Source organism: Amblyomma mixtum, chromosome 2 (assembly GCF_055824585.1).
Source record: "Amblyomma mixtum isolate Tamu chromosome 2, ASM5582458v1, whole genome shotgun sequence".
Lineage (NCBI taxonomy): Eukaryota > Metazoa > Arthropoda > Arachnida > Ixodida > Ixodidae > Amblyomma > Amblyomma mixtum.
In genome coordinates this window covers 52,505,249-52,526,210 of record NC_143013.1, presented here as the reverse complement: position 1 = coordinate 52,526,210, position 20,962 = coordinate 52,505,249, and the positions used below count along the sequence as shown (strand labels likewise).

At 47.3% G+C, this 20,962-nt stretch overlaps 1 pseudogene; it reads right to left on the bottom strand.

Moving 5' to 3' along the window:
• The window catches only part of LOC149359351 (uncharacterized), an 88,858-nt pseudogene that overhangs the window by 27,639 nt on the left and 40,257 nt on the right, over positions 1-20,962 (bottom strand).

The window sequence follows — 20,962 nt, the reverse complement described above, 5'->3', positions numbered from 1 at the left end:
GTCGGCCGAAGAAACTCGCAGCTCGCTTGGCCGCATGACGATTTGTCCAACCACCTGGCAGCAACCATCATTTATACACCGCGACCCTCCTGCACCCCTTGCCGCACGTGCGCAGTAGAGCATGGCGCGCCAGCTGCGTGTCGCGCATGCGCAGTCCCTGTCTTGGTCGGAGGCGAGCGGAGTCGGCTTTGACGTCACTCGGCGGCTCCTCTCTGTCGGAGGCGAGCGGCGCGGCGCGCGGCGCACCAGCTGCGCGGCTGTGACGTCACTCGGCTCCTCGCGCATGCGCACAAGTGGCGCCGAAATCCCACAGCGAAACGGTGAGACTGCGGGCAATGTAGCTCTCGCTACAAAAATTAGCTGCAGTTCAATTACTGCTGAACTAGGTTACAGAGCAAAAGCAACTATAAGCGGCTTGGCGCCTGTAACGTTGAGTGTGTTCCGTACACTGCGAAGTGGCAGTTGATGGTTGATCGCGAATGTTGATCGCGAACTTGGGCCACCACGAAACTGGCTTTACCTAGCGTAGTGAAAGATTTCGCTTCAAGAACATGTCTAGGCAAGAAGCTGCGTCATTCCCTGTCAGTTCATTCCTGGTGCCGATACTAGCGGCACTCTAAATGCTTATTTCCGCACGTAAGGAGACCGAAGTGCACCCCTTGAATTTGTTTTGCTAACGACACAAATTAAACGCATGCAAATCACTGAGCACCACCCCTGGTTATGTGTTTCATTTTAGTTTGCATTTTGAGGTTCTTCTTATGCAAAATAGCAGCCTCAGGAGCTGTTAAACGAGCCAGGAGGGGAGGCTGGAAGTTTCGGAACAGTACCGTTGAGAGAATGGTATTACGCCCCCTGGCCTATATTAGCCTTCGCAGATTAAGCTACTCGAACGCATTCATACCCTCAATGTGCTGTGGCAGCAGCTTTCACAGTGAGAGATTTCACACGTGCAGATTTTGACGCATGCGCAGACCAGTGTGCACTCGCGCACAGCCAAGTTGAACTTAGTTATGGTGCTATACGGCTATTTCTGCCGTGCAACCTGCGCGCGACACTCGGGCGCTTTCTTTTCTCGCCCTGCAGGTGCGAGGGGCGTATTGCAACTAACGTTGGAAAATAATAATGTCCTAAAACAAAATCGGTCAACTGAGAATTCCAAAAAATCAGCAGGACAGTAGATGGGTATAAACCACTGATCTCCACTAGGGGAGCTGGATGCCGCATCGGGCGATCGAAAGTGAAGCCACCGGAAGTAAGTGGCCTTGTCCCGGAAGTCAGCCTTTGGCAGTGCATGAAATCGGACCTCAGCACGGTTTTTCAGTTCCAGTTTTGTTTTCCCACTTAGCATTTCGTCTTTTCGCCGTTCTCGTCTTTTGCCATGACAATGCCTTCCTGTTGCGCCGTCAACTGAGCGAGGAAACCAGCGGAATCTTCGGGAATGGCGTTTCAAAAATAAGGGCCCATTGCATCTCAATGGGACTACAGTAGCAGACGACAGGACGCCGCTACGCACAGCAAGTATGGAGCCTCGTCTACTCGGCTCGGTGTCGTCTCGTTTGCCTAGCTTCGCCAACTGTGCTCTTTACTGCGATGCTTGTTCCCACGCTCAAGCCCAAGTTATGCTATCAATCGGGGATAAATATAAGAAAGAATAGACGAAAACCTTCACCAGGCAGCTGACATTGCAGTGACAATTTTTCCGAATAATGTTTAGACAAAACCGGAGCGACGGCTAGGCTACTATCTGGTGAGGTGTCGACGGTGTTCGGTTGGTTCACATTAGCGCCTCCAAAAGGTATGGTACTGCTTTTTCGACGGAGCGTGTCATGTACTGTTTCGTATTGTAGCAAGTTAAGCCTGAATTGGCTTTAATTCGTGGTGCTTGGTGCAGTTGACTTCTAACAGCGCTTCTCACGCGCACTGCACCATTCGCCTTTCTTGTCAGTCGTTCCTCTCGCGCTGTGCCTTTTCTTTGCTGCACGAAAATTCGGTTTTAAGGTGACCTAGCCTCATCGTCATTCCACTACTTCTCCTTTACGCTCGGAATACAAGAACCAGGCAAGAACATAGTGTTTAATGCACGTACCCCTTTGCCGAGGCAGGGTGAGACCTGCATGCCTGTTTTCTTCACTTTCGAAGAAATTACAGGGTTCTGCACACAATGCTCACATTCCTCGCGTTCAGCTTGCTTGTTCCTTTCATATAACAGCAGACATCACACGAAAACAACGCAAAAAACTGAGAACGAAAGGGCGAAAGACACGACTTTTTGCATTGAAATACACAGCAGACACCCGACTTCCGGGACAAGCGGTCCAACTTCCGGTGGCTTCACTCGCGCTCGTCTCGGAAAGCGGGAATGCGGCATCCAGCCACCTAGTGGAGATCAGTGGTATAAACGCGCACTCAATTTGTCCACGGAGATGGAGGGTTTTCTCTTCACGCCGCCAAATATAGCTAATCGCCGAAACCACTTTTTTTGTGCTTAACGGGTGCAATTTTATGAGCAAATGTTTTTTCAGAATATTTTTAACGATTCAAATACTACACGTCACAATGTTTTGTTTTTGCATTGTAGAAAATGAAGGCGTTTTATTGGGGGCGTCTGCTATTGCGGTTTCGCGCCCAATATTCGTGCCATGCAATACTTGCCAGAACTCTCATCCTTCTACCAGAAAGTTCTTTGCGCGTGCAAAATATCGGCTCTCACAATGTGCTGGAGCTACAGTTACGGATTTCGCGAAGGAAAACATGGGCTAGGAGACGTAAAACATGTCGCTCGACAAATAAGCGACGGCAGTGTTCATGCTGACAAGTGCAACATACTGGTATTTGTGAATTCATCAGTTGGAAGTCAAGTCGCTTCTGCATGCAACACCCAGCCACCGCCGGACTTCAAAATCAAGCAAATGCAATCCTTGAGTGCGGTGGACATAAGTAGCGCTTGTCGAATTGCCTCACGCTTCTAAAAGAAAATTGTCTCCGAGACTCCAACGAGAAATGTGCAGAGTGGTCACAGCAGCCAGATGTTGATTTTTATATTCACAGAAAACATTGTTCCCTTTTTTCAGGTTTCAGTCATCAGGTTCTCTCTAGACAAACCTATAGCTTACTGCGTAAATGGCTCCAAGCGATGGGACAAGCGCAATTCGGGCTCAGCAGACACCAGACGCCGTGTTCAGCTTACTTCAAGTCGACCTCCTTCGGATACTTCGGATCTCAAGTAAACTGCCTGCGTAACTGGATAACTACACCAATACAAAGCCCACAAAACAACAACAAAAACTGTACTGAACCTCTAAACAATCCAATCCGCAGATAGTCAATCAACAAGCCACCAGACGTCAATCCGAAGCCACGTCTTCGTGGTGTGCCTAGTGGGTCCTTGGTGGATGAAAGGCAGCGCAGCCAGCTTTCCCTCTAGTTAATACTAAGAAACTATGGTGAGCGTATGGTGTGCAGTTGCCCATCAAGTATTACTTGCGAGGTGTGGTGTTGACATGCGTCGGATTGCGGTAGCGATGATAGACTAGATAAGAGCGGCGAAAGCAGTGTGCGAGGGATTTCTGCAGTACTGTTTCTGAGGTGCTGCCATGCTCTTGACCCGGAATGGCCGCTAACGAGATGTTCATGGACGAAGAAGCGACACCGTCACCAGCGGTGCAGCGACGGCGAACCCGCAGCGATTCGTGGATGAAAGCGATATTTGACGTGATTGGCGCAACGATGTGCCCTGATATCTTGTATCGTGTAGAACCTCCAGTCCGTGCCTCAATGTGCTTTGTTGCGTTATGGCTTCCAGATACTTGCGCCTCATTTGCTGAAGACATAGCGTTGTGTTCTCGAGAACCTTTGAGAGCATGCTTTGCGCGAACGCTATGTTTTGTTCTCTGCACTCTGAGAGCTGTTTTGCTGTTCCCGAATATACCCGTGTTATAAAGTTGCTCGTGGGTGTGTGACTCGTCGGACAAGATCGTAACCCGCGAACCCCGTTCCTTAGGAGACGTGGCCTAAACAAAGAAAACGTCCACGGCGGTAGAAACAGAGATGCTAGGCGATCACGCACGCGCAAATTCCATGTGGGAACCAACTCTTTGCATCTGGCGTTACTGTTAGCGTACTAACGGTCGACTTACCTCGGTAAGCACTTTCGTCTCGACGTCGGTGAGGCCATCGGTGGCGTTGAAGAACCCTGGCGCCACCGTAATGTTTAACGTCTGTGGAGGCAAAAACAATAAGAGTGCGTTAATACTTGCAGAAATGCCGGCATCGTGCAGTGTTTTTGAAGAGCTGCAAATTAGACATAGCTCGTTCGTTGAGTTCTACTTGCAGGCAACATGCAATAAGATTTGCCTTGACAACAAATTCCCCGCAGCATATGTCGTTCCGACCGCATACAGCTGCCTCGATGAGCACCCGCCAATGTATTGTGACTCCCCCTCACATCGAAGTGCTTGAGGCTCTTGCACATGCACCCTCTCAAAGCCCCACGTGGCGCGAGCGCGTGCGCCGAGGTTTCCTGTGGCTCTGCCAATGAGTAAGTAACATCCTTCGTAATAATTTCAGAGACCAGTGGGGTATGCCTCTGGGCCAGGCAGTCTGCCTTGTCATGCCTCCCCAGCATTCTAAATCTCTCGAAGCTAAGAGCAGCTCCGGGTGTTAGGATCGACAACGATGCTACAAGTGCTCCACTACAGGGCTTAGCAGTAAACCAGCTGCGCTCTGGGAAAGGTGTGTGCATCTACACTGATAAGACAACGCCGCTCTTTCATATTGCCGCCGTCCTCCTCGTTTTTACACTTGCTATTTTCGCCCGCACTTGTTATAGGCCCGTGTGGTCCGTGCGTGTTTGGCAGCACTGCCGGACGTTTTACACCCTTCAGTGAGTTCAACTGAGGCCCTCCATTTACTCTTGAAAACATCACTCATCGCTTTTCTGTTTCATATTTCCGGTTCAGTCTGGCACTGCTATCACCCATGTCAAATACTGCCTGTAACATCATCCAGTATTTCTTTCTTTCCTGTCACGTTTATTTTGTGTCCAGGTCTTTTTTATATCTCCTTTGAGGGTCTTTTGGCGTTGATAGGAAGGAACTGGTAGATTTTGATGCTTGTAGTGCTGATCTTCGTGGTATCTATTATTCCTCAACCTCTCTCTGAATTGCGAAACCGAGTACGTTTCCAGAATATTTAAGTAGTTCTCTGGAGGTCTTACTGGCGACATCTGTGAGGTATCGGAAATGCATAAACGAATTCCTAATACCTGGGACATTGCTATGTTTTGTTCACCGAAACATCTGACGACTATCGTTAAGGGCGATGGTAGGTTTCCTCGGATATTTCTATGTTTTGTTCACTGAAACTTCTAACAAGTATCGTGACGGACCACGGTCGGTTTCCGCTTTATTTTCACAATTAGGTTGGCCTCTAGCATCAACTCTTTGCCAGCTTTGATGTCGCTGGGAAAGTATTATACAATACTCTCATAAAATTAGCCTCTCTTATCATCCCTTTGCCAGTTTGGATGCCCTAGCGAAAATATAGCTCACTGCTTCCAGAACTGAAGGCTTACTTGACATTCACCTTCGACTCCTGCCTTCCGGTTATTTTCTCTAGTGATTTTACACCTGCCTGACGTCCTTTTGTCTGGCGAATAGCCTGCCTCTGTCATTATGACTAAGCTGGTCAAACATTTAGACCCTCATATGTGGCCACTGGGTGGCTCAGAAGATTATGTTGTTCTGCTGCTCACTCGAAAGACGCGGGTCTGATCCAGACTGCAGCAGTCACATTTCGATGGATGCGATATACTAGAGGCCCTTATAATGTGCGAAGTCAGTGCATGCTACGGAACCCCGGGTGGTCGAAATGCTCTGCAGCCCTCCACTACGGCGTCCCTCATAGCCTGAATCGTTTTGCACGATAAACCCCACAAAACCAACCAACCGACCACACCTCATATGTATCTCCTGTAACAATTTAGGCTTCTCTTTCTCAGTTCTTATAATGCTTAGCATTATTTCCCTTTTACCCTCTTAGTGCATTCCTGGGTTATAAGTTTTATTATTTCAATATTCCTCGCCATTTTTCTTTCATCAATATTTTTCTCTTGTTCACATTTTTTTTGCGATAGCCGGTGCTGACCGCCTTTTGCCCACCCTCAGCAACTTCTCACACCTTCCGCTTGCCCTCTTCGGAATGCACATTGTGCGAGGCCACGTACTTCGCCGTTGGTTTCTCTTTCCCAGAGAGTGTGCGTCTATTTAGCGCTCGAGTCATCTGAAGTTCGTGGCAGGGGTCTCTCCGTAGATTACTGGAGCCCTTGACTCAGGGGAGGGCCTCGTGTTCATTCTTGCACACGAGTCTATTAGCGTGCTTTTCAGCAAAGGTTGCCTCTAATTAGGCGGCAGCTGTTCATACGTTTCCCACAGAGAGCTCTTTCTGGTTACTAGAACTCCACTTCAATTGCTAATGCGTGAGCATTAGAGCCCTAATGTCCGAAAAATCTGTCCAATCGGCTGTCCGTCAAGCATCAGTTGGCTCGGAGTTTCTTGGATGGAAGTGCGCTTCCATAAAGCAGAATTTATTCTGCAGTAAAAAAAAAAGTGTTTGTGGCGGAAAACTCTATGAAGCTTTTTATATATAGCTTTTATTTTCTCTAGATATGTCCATGTATGGGCTAACTTAGACATTAGAGTCTAGTTCTTTTTCACATGGCAGCGACCTATAGAGAGATGGCTGCAGTAGAACGTGGTGCTTGGGTAGTTGGTCATTCATTATTTAAAGATTGGATGCAGTGCGTTCTTCTTTGTTGTGTGGTCCTCTCTCTGTGGTCTTCCTAATAGCGCTACATCCAATCTTTAAATAAAAATGGGATCGCCGGTGCCCAGCCTTGCTGCTGCAAGAATAACCGCTTCCGCGTTGGACTTCACCGTAGCAGTAACCTGCCATTGCACTCTGCCAGAGAGTTTATACGCCCACAAGTGGCGGTTCAATAACATTTTCAATAGAGAGGTTTTCTTCTGATTGCTCACATCAGATCATCGCACCTGACTCTCTACTAGGCCGTTTTTTATGCTTGCTGCTCGCAATAAACGCTCTGCAAAGGCATAGGGCAGAGTGCGCGAAGGAAGTAGTTCTTTATCTTATGGCTTACGAGGTTCCATGTCCAAAACAGGCTTTGATTGACGCTCTAGTGAAGGGCTGCCGATAGCTTGCATTGTCATCGCAGAGGGCATGGGTGCCTTGCATTTTACCTCCATTCAAACGCGGCTACCTCTGCCCGGAGTGAACAGGGGTCACCCGGCTCAGTAGTTGAGCGTTCTAATCACCGAGTCACCACGGAGGGGGGGGGGGGGGGGGGGGGGGGGGGCTAGATGTGGTACAAACACTGTGCGGAGCAAATAATGTATCCGCTACTCTCAAACAGTTCTAACGGACTGTAGTAACAGACTGAGTGCGGAATTTCTGCCCCAGTCTTCGCGCAGCTGTGCTGCCTGAGAATCCCTCCACGCAGGTATCCCCTTGGGCGCGGCCATCGGTGAATTCACCCTATCCTTAAAGTTATAAAAGTAATCTATAGACTTCTTATACTCTACTGCCTTCCTATAGATATTTATTTCGAAGCGAAAGCTTCACTACGGGATCTCGTGCTTCGATCGTCGGGTGCCTAGTTTGGACATTCAGCTGAATTTAGAGGTCAAACCATGAAAAAGAGAACTTGAATCACTATCTGTGACTAGGAGTCGAACCTGCGTCTGCGGAAACAGATCTCCTTTAAAGGCCGGTCAGCGAGAGCAATAGGCTATCGCCGTAGTCAACACGCATCCTGTTACACTGCACCATCGGAGAGCGTCGTCTTCATGAACTCCCATCTGCTCCGTCCCTCGGCACTGCCTGCTCACCGTCGTCTTCTACGCAGCACAAATCTGTGCTTTCGCTCCGACTCTAATGTAGTAAACATTCACTGCAGTTTTTTCTGTCTATTGATAGTATATAGACTGTCTATAGAAAAAAGTCAACTAAAAAAAAGTATGGCGATATAGCTATAGATTCTCTATAGACTTTATAAAGCATTTGTATTGCCTATGGACTGCTTTCTACAATTAATCTACAGAGAGTCTATAGGTTCTATAGACTAGTTTATAGACCATCTAAAAAATTTTATAAGCGATAATCATCGGTTTTGCACCGCGATGTAGCTTACCTTGCGGTAGAATGCGATCCTGTTTTCTTCGGTAGCGCTGGTGGACAGCGAGTACGAAAACGACATCGAGTCCAGCATATCGCGCACCTGTTGGTCGAGAAATGTCGCCATCTGCGACCAGCGGGGCGCCAAAGTCAGCATCAATCAAACTCAGCACAACGGAAGGTGCAGATTAAGAGTTCCACAAGAACATTTAGAGTCACGGAGAGAAGAATATGAACCCTGCTTCGGCAGTTAGCCTTCTGACGCGTTACCTAGGGAAAAGTAACCGTCATTTGAAGCATGTGCAAGTAATACTTAGTTCTTCAGTTTCCCATAAAGAAAAACAACATTTCCATTTCCGTTACTCTATCAAACAGAAGAGTTTGAAGGCATAAGCGTACTCCATAATATTATGTTCGCAAATGTAGATCGGCAATGTTTTGTTTACCTACACGAAAGCGCCTTTACGGAACATACTTTGCTGGCCGACTGCGGAGTCTCGTCGGCAACGTATTTAAAGGCAGAAAATGCGATGCATAAAAAAGAGATACGAAGGCTTATTTTAGGTGTTGAACAGCTTTTAGGAATTTGTCTGTTTTAGCAACAAGTAAAGCAACAGAGAAACGAAAAATATTAATGTGCGCAAGTAGCATTGCTAGGCTTGATGCAACACTGCGTCGACGTCATTTCAATTCAGCTCGCGTTTGTTAGCCAGCTGGCGGGGTGATCATGTGCTCATCACGCCACTCGAGTAGTTTAACACGTCAGTGCGGCGTCGCAGACACTTCCGATCACCCCGAACTCGTCGCTATCACTGCTCTCTGCCCCACTAACATTGGATGCTGCCATGTTGTTTTCAATCAGAATTCTGAATAAGCTAAGCCTTCGGCGGTCTTGACTTTCAGTGCCTTAACAATAAAAAAATGGTTTCTTTTTCGCTTTGTTGTTGGTTTTTATTATTTCAACCGCATCAAAAAAATCAATTCTAAAAGTTTTTTTTTCCTTTTTGATCTACAGTTTCAGAAATTTTTATCATTTTTTGATGCCATTTTTTGTACTACGAGTGCATGCTGCTTCCTCGCTTAGCACCGCATAGGCTAAACGCCACTCGAGGTGCCGAAGCGTACACCCTGTAAGTTCCGTTAACTTGCGCGCTTCAGAGAGATGTAAGATGGTGGCTTGACTGTTTCCGGTAAGCCCGAGCATGAGCAGGGAGGTTGATGAAATCGGTCTGCTGAGCTTCCATTGCTCAAGACCACAAAAGCCTAAAGTTGTAAGTTCGCTTCTTAAGCGACAATAATTTGTTCTGTCCACAGCGGCACATAAATATGCTAAAATATGCTCAAAGCAACGACATAGCACAATGAAAGAGAACCCCACTAAGACTACGACTGAGACACTTCCGTAATACACGCGTACAAGACGGCACTTCCAAGACAACGCATGTGTGCGAGTCAGCACAGCCCCACTCGTTGTCCCTGCGTATGCCAGACCCATTGGTGCCTGAAATCGCATGTGACCGCGGAAATTACCTACTGGCGACCTGGAGATCAAATGTCAAACCCCAACTATGAGCTTAACATTAAGTGCTGCGGCTTCGCGCTCGACTACACTAGTGTTTACTGCACTGGTTACGGCCCTGTACTTAGCGAAGGAGCTCATCGGCAAACGCATTGCTGCACTATGACATACTGAGCTCCGCCCTTGAGCTTTTGCTGCATTGATGTCTTTCATTCCGTCTCAAGCAGCAATCGGCTCCCTGTACTGTGTTGAGCGTGTGCTGACTCGCGCTATTTGGCCAGCGCCTGCGGCTGCTAGTAACGCAGCCTTTGTCTAGTTAGCGCAATCGGCAAGCAGTTTGTCGCAAAATGGGCTGTCTTGTACAAATGTACCCTATCTTACAACGCTTGTGTCCATGAAGAAGGGGCTACTGTCAGTCCTTACTCCTGACGGGAGGCATTCCCCAGAACCCCAATTTAGCGGTGCTCGCACCGTGCATCCAATGGGCCACTAGCTCTGGCAAGTCGCGCGCGTGCGCGTGCGTGTGCGTGTGTGTGTGTGTGTGTGCGGGGGGGGGGGGCGTGCGTGCGTGCGTGCGTGCGCGCGCGTGTGTGTGTGTCGCGTTCATGATGTAAAAAATAGCGCACAGGGAACACAAGGGACGGAAAGTAAACGACGCAGACAAGCGTTCTGCGTCGTTTACTTTCCGTCCCTTGTGTTCCCTGTGCGCTATTTTTTACATCATGAACGTTATCCAACTTGCCAAACTTTCCGCTTTGCTGTGTGTCGCGAGCGAGCGCGCTCGCAGATGGTACAGAAAATCGTATCAATCGCAAGAGCAATGGGGTGACGCCAACCAGCGGCCGTATGGCGAACAGACCAAGCCGAGCACCGCCGCTTCAGCAATCCGTTACATGTCTTGCTACATATGCTAGCCACTGGCCGACCTCCACATGCGTGGCACCAGTTTTCTCGACATTCACACCAAAATTGATTCAACCGATAGTCGCACAGCGTTCTGGTTCATGCCATAAGACTTCTCCTTGCATATAGCTTGCATGTGCTTGTCAAGTTGGAGGTTAGTTTGCGATCGAGATTGGAACCGCCAACACACGCACCTTCAAATGTATGGCTTCACAGACTTTCATATCAACATTCTGGTGCGACCGACAGACCACTCCGGGTGGTGCCACACAGGCGCGTGGTTTGCGGGCGGTGTCATACTTCGTAAAAAAAGCTCCTCGCCTAAAATACCCCGTTTGCAAACCGCAACCAAACGTCTACGTCTTCCGTTGTCGACATGCTTTTGCAGTCCCATATGTAAGCATATGAAGTGTCTGTGCTGAATTTTTCTTTTTGGCAATAAAACATTTTTAAACAAATAACAATATTAGAGTAATGGCAAAAGAATACATTTAAAAAATAAATAACCAACCCATAAATAATTAGGCGCCTCTTCGAAGTCAACATACTAAGCTGTAATTAGTCTTCATTATTTGAAGCCTATATATCGCCTGACATTTGTTCATATTTTCCACATTAAGTTGACCCATACAAAATTATTGTAACTGTTAGTGCTACAGGAATGAATAAAGTTATTACGAGGCCACTGCTTCCGGCGATTTCGCGCGATTCAGACCTCGGTGCTTCACCGTAAGTAGGCAAAAACACAGCAAAATTCTCAGTGAAGCCATAGAAAAAAAAACCTCTTCTAACTATTTCTCTACCTTCTATAAAGAACTGCATGTGGTTTCTTTCTGCTGTAAAGTTAACACAGCAGCTGTCCGCACGAGACATGGTTTCTGTATGACACGCGCTGGACAGCCACCGCCATGAGATCTGTCCATGTCCGGTTTCCCTGGGTTCAGATTAGTAATTAGACAGGCAATTTGTTTATACTCGGCGCTTGATTGTGGCTGGTTAAACAGTGCTATCTAACCTTTGTTAGCTTAGGCAACATTGGCATGTCTTCGAAGTTCCTAATATGTGAGGTATGAAACCACCTCTTAGTTGACAGAGAGTAGCATATATTTTCGCTCCACATATATCCTAGACATCATACCACAGCAGTGGTATGCAGCCAAAGACAGCGACTGATCCCAAGTTCTTGGTGGTAACAGCTTTCACTGTCTCGATTTGGCTGAGAGCACCATCCAAAACTGCAGTTTTACCGGGATCGCCAATAAGTCCCATATTTTGCATAGATAAATTTAGCTTCTCTTCTTCCCTTTGTAGTTTCAATTTTCCCACAGCAAGAGAAATTTATCACGATTTGTTGCCGATTTGTTGCCGATTTGTTGCTCCGCCCAGTCGCTGCTCACGTTCGAGTTCCTCGGTGCACTAAAAAGAAATTACATTCTTGTATAACTTCGGGCTCAGGGCCCTGCTGAAATAAGCAGGCAACTCGAAACCCTCTCTACGCATAGGCTTCTCTTTCTTCCTTGTCTCCCGTCACTGTTCGTCGTCACGTGCTGTGGTAGTCATGATAATGTAGTCACGCTTAAGTGGTTTGGCGGGGGAAGGAAGTTTGTCAGGATGGAGGCAAATGCCAAGAGCGAATTTTGATGACAATGCACCTCTGATCCACCCCCAAGGGAAGGACTCGATCTTCGAAGCGTCACGAGCACGCGAATAGTTGCTGTCCGTGCTGCTTACACGCCTTTCTCTGCGATCTCTCGGTCCATGCTCACAAAGTCCACCAACCAACGCATTCAAAGACCCATCGTTGATGGGCAGAAATTCCTGGCAGTTTGGAATGCTCTCGGTCCCTTCTCTCTCTCCCTTCAATTGAACCAGTGCCGCGAGTTCGTCCCGTCACGGTTGCCAACGGCAAATTACAAGATGCTCACCTATCCGCTTGTAAGATTAATCTGTCCTGTCTCGCGTGATGGAAAGTACGCCTCTTCAGTGCAGTCACTTCAAGCTATCAAGTACCGTCAGCAGGCTGCAAGTTCATGCCGAACAATTCGAAGCTATAGCTGTGATTAGAACAGCATGTAGTTTTGTAAAGGAGTGTTTTCCCGGAAACACCCGCAACGAGGCGAATATTTCAGTGCCAGCGCCGTGGCACAGCAGCTATCACACCCACAGTTTCATCTCCGCGCCAGACCTGAGCAGAACCCCGGCTGCCAAACCGAGCAAGCACACCAACCCTGGCCCTATTTTAATAACACGATCCCAGTTACGCATTCAACATTGCAGGATTCCCTCTAACGCATAGCTCTCAAGTTATCAGTCAAGAGACTGTTTCCTAATTTAACATCCACACGAGCTCAGCAATCGAGCTGCAAAAAATAAGCTTATCATACTCGTTTTAAAATTATCACTGCTCGCATATTTTTCTCGTCCACACCTTGATCCCGGCACGGTTGCCGCTCTGTGCCATTAGCTCTAAGCTAGCATTCACTCTTTGCAAAAGAACTGATTCCCCGTCGTTACTGATGACGGCAAATAATATCACACCACTCCATGTAAGACGCAAGATTCTCCGCCTATCTTTCCCATCCAAACTAATTCGTGGCACAGAAGGAATTATTCCAGAGCTCTATGTACAGTTTTCAGAAACGCGTGGCACTCGTCATCACCGTGATCATACCTTATAGCCATACTTCGCGAAAACTAAATTTTTCTTTTTTCCGAGGATGGTTATCGACTGGAATGCCCTGCCTGAAAGTGGGATATCCGCTGGTGACTTTCTGAGGGCACTTCATGATGTTTTTTTAAATGCGGTACAGGCATATTCTTCAATTTTATTTGCGTGCTTGTTTTTTAACCCTGACTGTTCGCTCTTGGATTGTATATCTTTGTGCCCTCCTTGCTTGACCCTGAGCGACAGGCCTACAATATTGTGTAAATATATAAATAAATAAATAAATTCCCATGGCTACACACCGGTAGCTGTTGTTGAGTAATTACTGCCTAGACTGACGTCCTTCTCCCAAGCACTTCGCCTAAACTTGTTGTGCTAAAGCCCATGTTCGGTACGACTTCAGGACTTAGAAATTTTGTCGGCAATCTACGTAGTGGCCTCTGAATGCGGTTGCAAGAGAGCTATGCTTACCGCGCTGCTGTTGGTGCCACCTGGGTTGATGCCAGTCGGGGCGCCGAACTGGGTGGCTCGCTTGTAGAAGGAATTCTGACCGATCACGCCATGAAACATGCGTTCAGTGTGCAGTACACAGAACTGCTCTTTGTCTTTGGTAAAGCCCTTTAGACACATGCGGCCGTAGGTGAAGATGCAAGCTTCCAACTGCACCATGACGTTCAGAAGAGCGACGAAATTATTGGCCCTGCAAAAGAAGCGGGCATCTGATGTAGAAGTCTGACTTCAGACGGTGTCGTAAAGCACGATTTTCAGCCTGAAGTGAGAGCTAAGGTGACGAGAGCCGATCTGAAACAAAGCCTTTACCAGCGATAGAGTAACATTCATGCATGAAATACAAGCACCAATAAAATCAGACCCAGTAGAGCCACATCTTTACCTTTGGGTCAAACTGGTCTTTTAACCACTGGTGTTTTAACCACTGGTCCTTAAGGGTAAAGGAGCGCATTCCAAGAGAAGGCAAACGTAGCAGGGGGCGGCAGAAAGTTAGGTGGGCGGATGAGATTAAGAAGTTTGCGGGGATACAGTGGCCGCAACTGGCAAAGGACAGGGTAAATTGGAGAGACATGAGAGAGGCCTTTACCCTGCAGTCGGTGCAGTCAGGCTGATTATGATGATGATGGTCTTTTAAAAGCTCTACACTCCTACCGCAATACAATCGCACTCTTTCGTGTCATATTTCGACGCAGTGTTGTTGCGTGGATTCTTTCGTTCGCCTCACATTGTCAGTCCCTGTTGGTTCTAAGGTGAGTCCCTGTTTGTTCTAAGCAGAGGTGTGCGAATATTCTATCATTTCGATTGTTTAGAAATACCATTTCTTAAAATATTCGCTATGGACATAATGCTTCAGAAGAAAAAAATGAATTTTGGTGCTCATCTTAGGTAGCGGCCGAACAAACATTTTGGCCCCTTTAGACGGCGCTCACTAGTTAGAGCATCACACTTAAACTTCCAGTTTGAGTCTGCGCTCAGCGTACGAGTGACCGTTAAGTCATACGCATGGGAAATTTGACAATCCCAGTGATGGCGAAAATAAATCAACTACCGACGCACCACAGTAGATGAGGGGTGCGCCAGCTATAATCCACGGCCTCGAAGGTCAGTCATCGCGGCAAAGTTGTCTAAGTGTCTCTGAACCTTACCGCGTCACCGACAATGGGCGTCATATATGAACATTATCAAAGGGGGCGGCGTCGGCCAAGGCCGTTTGTTTACAAAAGCAGTAGAATCTATTTGCGGTCTTTCTCAGTGCCACTTTGTCTAAAGCAATTCGAAAACGTAAAAGCATGTTAAAATTGTTTCGGATCATTTTGGACACTTACTATTTGATTTCTTAAGCAAACAGACCAGAAGGATAATCTACGCGCAATTCCAATATTTCGAACATACAACACTATAGCGCTCTCTTTGCGCACGCCGCACTCCGTCTCATCGTAACAGTCTGTACGGTGTTTGTCTATGCAGCACCGCCACAGTGAGCGCACTGCACTGCAGTTGGCAACGCATTGTTCTCCAAGCGTTAGCTTCCTTAATGCTTCGCAGTGAGTGGGTTTCGGTGCCTTCTCGATCAGGACGATATCTGGAGCAGTTACTTGCATCGGCATGCGCCCTACTATAGGGATCCAGTTAATGTATTGAGGCTGGAGCAAAAGCGCCGGCCGCAATTTAGTGTGCAACCTCCCTGCATTCTTACTAAAATCATCTTGATTGCTAGTGAAGGCACATGATTTTTGAAATTCAAACTAAGATATGACCGACTCATCGCTAACAACAAAACCTACATATATGACCACGCTCCCCAAGTAGTTGTCATCATATGTATTAGCAACGCCATGTTGCTCAGCGCCATGTTTATGAGCAACGCGAAGTCACCAAGACTAATCTCTCACCGATATCATTCTTGTATTCTAATATTCGCTGCATTATACCCAAGCGCGATAATATATCCAACCTCATCTCATCTTCCTCTAGCGATCTGATTTTGCTTACCGAAACGGGGCTTCACTCATGGATAACAGATTTTGAGATCCTACCGGGTATCTTTCGAAAAAATCGAACTAACAATGCACATGACGGCGGTGTCCTTATCGCATGCTCATCGGTGTATGTTATCGACCCCCGTCTAATGTTAGTACTTTCAATTCCCTATTCCACGATTATTTGCATGCTTTAACCACAAGGGGCAAAAACAACCTCATGCTTCTTTTCGGTGATATTAATTTCCTATCGATAAACTGGATAGAACCCGCTATCACAATGTCCAAAAGCAAGTATGAGAGTATTTTTGGGCGTGTGCCTTATATTTGGTCTAACGCAACTAGTCGCAGAACCTACACGCACAACTGGCCATTCACCCAATACACTCGATCTCATTCTAACAGCCCATGCCGATATCTTTTCTACGTTCACTTTTTTCCCTTCCCCAAGTGATCACGCTATAATATGCGGCTCTATAAACTGCAGTACGCTCAAAGGCAATAAAACTCAGAAAGCGCTAAATTTACGATAAAGGTCACTATGCAGGTATGACAGACAATTTCAGTACCAGCTATCACGAACTCCCTGTGGAGAGCAACTGGCAACTTTTTAAAAAATAGGTCCTACGCTTAATTGCAAAATACATTCCTAGTATTACAATAACAAAGCATACTCAGTCGCCATGGTTCAAAAAAACACTCAAGCGGTTCAACAGCAAGAAAAAAAGACTTCCATTCTGTAAAACAAGCTAATACCGACACTGCATGGAATAAGTATTTCTACACCGCTAATGAATACAATTACTACGGCACACTAAACACAACCTTTACAATAACACCCTGCCTTCTGTGCTACCCAGTGACCCGAAAAGATTTTGGAAAACAATCCTTTCTTCTCACAGAATTTCCTTGAGCCGTAGCGATGATTACCTTGTAGCTGAAACGACATTGGAGTCGTTCTGAGTGGTGTATTGTTGCGAAAGCAACTCTACGCTAGTCGCCGAGCCCTTCCGCGGAGCCGAGGAAAAGCCATACTGCGCATGCGCGAGGAGCAGTGACGTCACACGGCGCACGGCTGGCGCGCCGCCGCTGCGCGGGTGACTAAGTGGTGCCGCTGCCGCGCTTGCCAGTTGCACATGCGCAGTAGGGGCGCATAGCTAGCGTGCCGGGGCCGTCGGCACGCCAGCTGTGCGTAGTGACGTCACTTGCTCCTCGCGCATGCGCAGTATAATCATGCAAGAGCTCGCGAAACGGCGAGACTGTGGACAATGTAGCTCACGCAACAATAAATAGCTACGCGCACATGTTGCTTCCGCTATCCTCAAGGTTTAACCAGACCTAAAACACTGACAATTTTTTGCAGTGTTTTTAATGACGAGAGTGTTGTCAGCCTCCCATCACCACGACCTTGTGCCCATCCACTAGTGACATCGATTAATTTTGATACAAATGGTATTTCTAACGTCATTGACAACCTGAAGAACTCATCCTCAGAGAGAAGAATTGATGGCATAAACGCTAAAGGGCTTAAAAACACTGTACACATTAGTAGCGGCATTTTCTCATTGTTATTTCAGCAGTCGCTAAACTGCGGTTCCGTTCCCGAAGTCCGGAGGGTCGGGAAGGTCGTTCCTATCTTCAAAAAAGGTAACCAATCATGTCCAAATAACTATCGTCCTATATCTATCACAAGTGTTTGTTCTAAAATCATGGAGCACGTTATATATTCCCAGGTAGCCAATTTTCTGCCATCCGCCAACTTCTTTCACCCCAATCAACATGGCTTCCGTCAAGGTCACTCCTGTGAAACGCAACTCACTCTTTTTCTTCATGACATAGACTTCGATCTAGACCTTAACACACCTATTGACGCTCTCTTTCTGGATTTCGAAAAAGTTTTCGGTAAAGTTCCCCATTGTCGCTTACTACTGAAACTTTCGTGCCTTCACTTATATTCATGTGTATTCAACTGGATCAGCGAATTGCTACCCAATCGTCTGCAGTTCATATGCGGGGGGTGCGAGGTTCGATCCCCAGTGCTACCGGGTACCCACCTGTGATACAATGGGTACAAGATTTCCTCTGGTGCTCGGCTTATTAAGAGTGAAATGCTTGGGAAATGGGTTTTTGACCCCACCTTGAGTGGAAGAAAAATACCTTGTGCCATGGCGCTCTTTGGCGAGCGCAGCCCGGGTTTATTACCTGCTGGGCTTCATTACCGCGCGTGTTCATTATCTCGGGGGTTCATTACCGGGGTTCGCTATGCTGCCCCGCCCGCCCCGAGGAGTGGACTTTCGCCGACGCGCATACACGGCTCCGCAGTACATGTTGCACAATCGAGCATTGTACTTTGGCTAGTAACCATGCATCCAATTGAAGGGATCATGTAGTGATGCTCCAAGTAAGTGGACTGAGCTTAGTGAATTGCTTAATTACCCAATTAGCCTAATTAAATTTTCTAGTCAGGCCATATAAATAAATATCGTGCTTTTCTGGGCGCTGAGCTATCTAAAAGCCGGCTTAGGATTTCTGCATCTTCTCCGCCTTAGTCGCTCGAAAATACGAAAAATTGTCTGCGACCGATTTCGCTACTATCGCTATTGAACATTATGAAAGTTCGCAATAGACGCATCTAGTAGCTTCTTGTTTTCCAAAAGCTATTTCATCTTTGTAGTTTGCGTCTTTTTAGCTTGCACACCTCAAGCGCAGGATATCGCAACGTCTACAGTAAACCTATATGGGCCGCCGTGGCTGCAGTACTTGCACAAAAGGCTTGGGCTGCCCACTTCATGCCTAAATGGGACCCTCCTCGGTTGAAGCAGTGATACGCGTCACAGCGCTGGAAGCTGCTCCGTTTGCTGAATGCAACGCACGGTCTCCCTTCCACTCAATTCAACACAGGTTTCGTTGCTACTGAGGCCCTACTGTGCATTCCTCGCCATTTCTATCGCCCCGTACTCAGCATTTTCTCAGGGGGGCACTTTGTTGACGTAAAGTGCGGTGAGTCGGAAGCCTTAAGCGCGGTGGTGCTGCTTGTGTCACTGATGTGTGGTTAAGATTTTAAGCTTCGCCTCTAAGAGTGGAACGCGGCAGCGTCTTGCAAGTTGTTGCAACGCTGCGAGGGAGGCCATAGAACGCCATCGCCCGTTCGGTTCTACGCCTTGCTCGTCGGTAAATTGGTTTTTGAGGAAAGGAAATGTATATGTCTCTCATATCTCGGTGGACGCCTAAACCTCGCCGTAACATGAAGGGAGGAAGATGGGAGTGATACAAGACACCGTATTCACTAGACACGCCTTTGTTCATTCCAAACCATCGAGCTAGCATGGCGGAGTGGTTAGCATGCTCGTCTCACACTCCGGAGACCGGGGCTCGATTCCCGAGCTCGACCAATTTCCTACTCGGTTTTATTTATCTGGCCTATCTAGAAAGGTTAATTAGGCTAATTGGGTAATTCAGCAATTAACTAAACTAAGTCCCACTTACTTGGAGCATCACTATACGATCCCTGTAATTGGTTGCATGGTTACTAGGCAAAGTACAATTGGCCCCATTTGAAATTCGCGCACTGTGAAGTCACGACCGTTTCAACCAATTGAAAAGCGTGACATTTCTGTCGACAACTTCTGCTTACAATGATGAGGCATTAAAGGCTTCCGCCTTAATAGGTGCCCTGCTCAAGTACGGTTCCGCTCCTTCATTTAGACTTTGGTGTACGCAGCCGTGGTGGCACAGTGATTATAGTGCTCAGCTGCTGACCCGAAAGACGCGGGTCCTATCCTGGCCGTGGCGGTTGCATTTCAATGGAGGCGAAATGCCGGAGGCCCATGTAATGTGCGGCATCAGGGCTTTAAAGAACCACATATGGTAGAAATTATCTATAGTCGGATACAACTTAAGAAGGCAGCGGCTTTTCCCCGTCAAAGGACCCCCCCTCCAGCCAATGGCGTCGGCCTACTCTCATTGTCCTGCTAGCGTGATAATGCAGGGAGTGGCAGATGAAAGGTGATAATCCCCTTAGTCCATAGTCGGGGATAGACCCCTCGCCATTGTGGCACCGCTCCCTGCATTGTCACACTAGCAGGGTCGCGAGAATCGGCCGACGCCATTGGCTGGTCCTTTGACGGGGAAAAGCCGCTGCCTTCTTAAGTTGTATCCGACTATAGAACCCTCCAATGCGGCGTCCCTCATAACATGAGTCGCTTTTTGACGTTAAACCGCTTGAATCAAGCAATTATTTCGACTTGGTGTCGTCGCGTCGTGCACGTTCTGTGATAAACTCTTCTCTACATTTATCGCTCTACGCACTTCGATATGACACTAACGGGGAGCATAAATCTCAGTTCCATCATGATATTTTGTAAACACTGTCAAACTCAGTTGAGACAAGCGAATCAAGAGTGTGTTGATACACGAGGTGGTGTTGATACAATTTTGTCATTTTACCGGTCAGCGCTCCTTTTATTTTATTTTGGTATACGCTCAGCGGTCGCCCTCATACAGGGAACACTGCATCCACTGCCCTTGATTTACATCACCCGCTACCGGCGGGGAACAGTGCCGCTTCAGACACTTAGGAGTGGATGAAAAAGTAACCATTTTTCTTGTATTCAAACTCTTCAACGCGCTTTTCAGGCATTTTAGGGTTTTGTAACCGCACACTCCGATTCTCTGCTATAACACCGTGGAACTCTGGCAGCGCAGAAGATAGCAACGGCGGTATGCAATTCTTACTTCTGCTCTTGTTCCGCGATGAACTTGTCGAGGCCAAGCAGATACTTGGGGTGTACCAAGCGGACCTCAATGTCAGCTGCAGCATATGCGTCCTTTGCTGCGAGGTTGATTTGCTCTATGTAAAGGTCCCATTTAAATTTCGTCTGGAAAAGCAAAAGTAAAAATGGAGCAAGCTTCATAAGCAGTTTTGCCGCAATAATGTAGTATAAATTGCGAATGGAGTATAAACTGCGTATTCTGAAGCTTTATAGCTTTCCTTTGTAACGTATGGCTGCGCTTGTTTGGATTCCAATCAGTAATTTGCTGCCTTATTAGGAAGGAAGGTTTACTTAGAGAATTCACTGCATGTTAATAGCCGCTGTTCACGCAAATGAACTATTGTCTAGATGCTAATGACGCTTGCCAAGGTGTGTCTGAGAAATCCATGGCCAGCGAAACGACCGGCCCTGGCTTTTAGTG